The sequence below is a fragment of the Pyrus communis genome, chromosome 7 (assembly GCF_963583255.1).
Source record: "Pyrus communis chromosome 7, drPyrComm1.1, whole genome shotgun sequence".
Classification (NCBI taxonomy): Eukaryota; Viridiplantae; Streptophyta; class Magnoliopsida; order Rosales; family Rosaceae; genus Pyrus; species Pyrus communis.
This window is the reverse complement of record NC_084809.1, coordinates 23,791,723-23,796,910: the sequence shown is the minus strand read 5'-3', so window position 1 is coordinate 23,796,910 and position 5,188 is coordinate 23,791,723.

Genomic DNA, 5,188 nt, shown 5'->3' with positions numbered 1-5,188 from the left:
ATTTTTGGCAAACGCTGATATCGGAGACTACTTCCGATAGTATAGTTCTTATTCTAATTTCACTGTACTTTACTTATACTCTGACATCATGTGTGAACTGAGTTCATTCTTGCTTGCAAGTGCACTCTTACATTTAGGCACTTTTAGGTTTAAATTTACTTATATTTCCACATCACTACACTTTCTGGCTTTGTCACCCTCCTGGTGTCGGGCAACACAACTTGATTTGGAGCCCAGGTGGACATTCCGGGTCGAGGAGTAAATTTATTGATGCTCTGACATCACCTGTTAGTATACCACCTATCATAATTCTTCCAAAGTTTACTTTTCATTGAAATCTTTGGAAATGTTTCGAACAACAATGTGGTCCTAAAGATGTAGCACTCAACTGAAGAACATATGGGGATAATCACCTTTGGTCCCTGATAATATTAATCTTTCAAGCGTAGTAGCTATAATTCTGGATCTTTAAGAGGAAGATCGAATCTCATTAAACCTATTCTAAAGTAGGTTATTAGCAAATTCCTTTTTCCGACCCTAGGACATCCAACCAACACTAGTTTCCAGAATTTCTTTTGGTGTTGTACTTGTCATTTTGATGAGTATAGGCATGGGAGTATGAGTTGTTATACCTATGGTGAAGGAAAAATTTATGAAAACTAGTTCATTTAAGCAACATCTATGCATGCAATTAACAATTAAAAGGCGGAATTGTGCTTGTATGCACTCAAAACAAAACTTTACCCCTGAAATTCAAGGCCTAGTAGTTGTGGTGAATCATGACTCAACTCAAATCTTAAAGAAAAGAGTTGAGAAACTTTTATGCCTTTGAAGCACCTCTTTGCTTAGTAAAGATATTCACCCATGTGAGGGCCTACTTTCCTTAGTCTTTTTGCTCCTTGACTCCATGGATGTGGATAGAGGAACTTTGCTTCTTGGCTTCATGACTTCTTGGATGGACAAAGGAATGGATTATCCAAGTTCCCAAAATAGGGAACCTTTAAGTCTCCACACCAAGGAGAGCATTGAGGAAGAGATGAGTGACCTAGAGGAAGAAAGATTGCTAGCTATTTTCCTCTAGGATGACCGGCCTCTTAGAGAGAAAAGGAGAGTTTGTGTTCTCTCTAATTTCTTCAAAGAAAACCCTAATGATGAAAAGGTTATAAAGTCCTTTATATAGTCCCTTCAATTAAGTGACTAAAAGAACCACAAACTTTTTCCCTCTCTATATGGCCTGCCTCCTTAAGGCTATGGCTTGTTTAGGCCCTTTTGGGTCTTTAGTCAATAAGTTGTCATACAATTTATGTTAATGGGCTTGACATTCAAATCCCATAGGGCCTTGCGGCCTAAAACTAACCCGAGGTCTATAACGAACTTATTCGTTTGATTAATTAACATATTAATTAATCCTCGCCATAAATAATTAAACCATTTAATTATCCTTACTCATCTCCGTTAAATCCTTCAAACATTACCTTACACGGTGTGTGATCCATTAGGTTCCTTTTAACGAGGCAGTGGGTGATTAGAACTCTTCAAATCGATTGTGAATTGAAACTTACTTTCAATTCTCCCTTTAGCGATTATACACCTTTAAGGCTTCCACAAACCATGAGTGTCACCTAGCAGTATGTCATGGCTACCCAAGCTAATCAAAAGAGGTAGAAAACCTATTCAGTTTGAGATTACAATGCAATACGGTCTTTCTGTAATACAATACTTTCGACCATATTGTATGGTTTGATAGTTTATTCATGTCTACTAAGTGATTCCTTTTACTTATATGATTACCTTAAATGTGATTTGGAACGACTTCCTAAATCTCATTCATACTCTGGCCAGAGATTCTTAATCATATCATAAAGTATTCTCCCTTAAATGGTTTGAAGGTTTGAGATCCCTTGTTGCGCATTCACTTGCCTCCATGGCTAATTGGCTTAACCCCAACTATACTGTGGACACCTTTTGACAGAGTGACTTTGACATAGTCAAAGATCAAGGACCTAACCATAAGACAACTAAGATGCCTTAAGTCAAAAGACTACTTTGCATTATCCCAACCATGAGTTCTCATGTGACATGAGTATGAGAACTCCTTGTTGATCGCGTTTAGTGGACTCATTCTCTATTAAGCACCTACATGCTTGTCTTGGTGTTAGTTACACCAATGACTCGAGACTAGTCATTCTTTCTAAGAGAAGACATAGCACGTACTGATCTTAAAAGACTATCAATGCCCAATTGGTAATCCTCTGATCAGGAACATTTAGGATAAGTATACGAAAGAGAATGGTCCCATGAATCTAACTTCTTTAGATCATATTCTCCCAATTACATATTCCTTGGACTTATGTTTAAGCATATAACATTTATATGAGACGGCTTTAAACAATAATTTTTGCCCTTTATATTAAACTAGATTAATTTAACATTTGAAATGTTTGTAAAACATCATCATATGATTGGCTTTAGGGTACATTTCCAACATATGGTTAGCAGAAATCTTCAGAGTAGTAAGTATTTTCCCTAAAATCAACGAAACAAACTTACATGACTAGTTCTTTACCAATTATCTGAAATCATTCACCTGAGCGGGCTCTAACCTGTAATCAACCTATGATGGCGCTACTAATTGACGATACTGTCCGATATCCAGAAGTGGTCAACCAATATTCAGGTAGTATGATTTTTGATATCGGACACATGCTAGTATCTGGGAGTGATACCTTTGTGCTAAAACGTCGGTTCACAGTTTCAGGGTAACAAAAAAATACTAAAATATCATAAATACATTAATTAGTAGTGCGAATGTTAGATTGATAATAGTGGCTACCTGAGCCGAAGAAAGTAAATCGTGGAACCTTAGGAGCAAGCCTTTTAAGAGGACAATAAACTTATAGTTGTGTTGACCCTATCACTCACCTAGGTAACTAGAACATCCCTAACTAGTCACGAGTACGAATTTAGGACACTTTCGTTAAGACTTTGATTGATCTGGGTACTATTTAATTTGACGTATCATCTTTAACTATTCAAATACTTCAATCACCTGGTACCTTAGTTGGGTAAGTTTTCGGAATCATATTGCCATAAGGCAAAATTTGTCTTGTCTCGTGCAAATACAGTGGATGCACCATTCTTTTTACCAATCTAATGATGCCATTTAATCTATTTCGTTGGATATTATGGATTTCCACATCATCTAATATATGAATTGATTACATCGTCTTTATCCCTTTGGTGAAGCATTGACTGAAAATTGTCATTTTTCGACTAATAGTCATCCCTATGGTCACTTCTATAAGTGAATATTAGAAATTGAAGTACGAGTCATTTTTTCCGCTGTAAGAGCAAATTGAATATCGAGAAAGTTGTGAAGACCTATTTGTACATGTCATAGGGAAATGAAGTAGTATTGTACGTTCTGAAGACGCATATCTCTGGCGTCATGTCTCAAAATTTTACCTGAGATACCACCGAAACGGGAAGTAGAGTACATTATCGATCTGCCTTTCTAATACCACCCTTATTTTCTTTGCATCTTATCAAACGACTTCTACTTCATTGAGAAAACTTAGTTGTAAAAGCTTACTGATTAGGAATTTAACCCAACCAAACACTTCATCTCAAGGAACCTCAACCTAATCGCAAAGGTGAAAGACTAAACCTTAGGATCGTACTGAGGTTTTAGCAACTCAATCGGGTGATGGTTAAGACTGTTAACCCATACTTCAAATTGTTGGTCTACCCGACCAACCTTTTGAGCTCGAGTTTTCTTCCATAACCTGACGAATTCGTGGTTGTCTTACCGATGACTTTCTCACCTATCCCAGCAACGAGATCAAATTCTCTAAATACCGAAAGTCAGCTTTATACCAGATTCCTCAAATGTTAGTTTTGTTTAGATTGGTACTTTTTGGGAGATGTGATCTCAGCAGATGACATTCTTGTCAATTCCCCAAAAGGTTATAGCTAATTAAAGTGTGACGTTCCCACAAATTATTGTGAAATGCAAGATATCCTTGACCTTGCCAATTTTTTTCGGTAGTTTGTTAGCGACTTTTCAGTTGTATCATTTTCCTTCCAAGTTGACCGAAGAAAGTTAGTTTAAATTAAGGTGTTGGATGTGAATAAATTTTTTGACAACCGAAGTGTTGTCTCTTCCTAAGCATTATTTGTACACTTTTTGATAACATCAATAATTTCAAAATCCACGATGACGTTTTCTCCGGATGTTTTAGCTGTATAAATGCAGCATGATGAAGTATTGCTTATGTTTCCCAATGGTCGGAACCGTACGAAATGAACCATCTTATTCATGACTTAGAGTTAACAGTTATGATCTTTACTTGAAAACCGGATGACACTTCTCTGTGGAGAAACGTGTCCAAATTCTTTACCAACCTCAAAAACTTCTCAAATACATGTTCATTTAAAAGGAGCCTAATTTTTGTTAGTGACGATAGAAGAACCAAATCAACACCTACGATTGCACCATCATGAATCATCCCGATTGTGCAAACATAGTTACTGTTTACCGCAGTAAACGACGCATGTAAACTTGAGCACTTTTAGTCTATCCTATCCTATTTCAGTTGGAATTCATAAGTATTGATCTGACGTTAATTACAGATCATCAAGAAATCGTTTGAGTGGTTATAATCACTTATTGTATCTGAATAAAGATGGGGAAATATCACCATAAGCTCCAGGTATGAGTTATCTTGTACATGTGGAGTGGAGATTATGAGGATGTTTCGGTGATTATCGACCGACTTGACAAGTCAGTTCACTTTCCATTGGTCTAGAGGGACTACATTTTTTTTATGATTGGTAAGATTACTCATTCTTGATTTTTTTTCTTCAGATTTTCTAACGTTTTGATCAACATTTACTCTAACTGTGATTCCATATTCACCTCTTTGTGCCGGAAGGCATTCCAATCGACTTTGGGTACGTGTTTGCCCTATTGTCCTTTGTATTTTTTTTCTTTCTTTTAAGCAGATAGATTGCCTAGAAGAATCACTGACATTGAAATTTTAGTTGTGACCATTAATTCCTCAATCACCCAACAAATACTCTATTGAACGAATATTTATCGTTGGCGATTGAATCTCCTGGAAGCTATCGTTGTAGCAAGATGCTATGCATTCAATCCAGTTACCTTGTATTCTTGATTTGATGGACT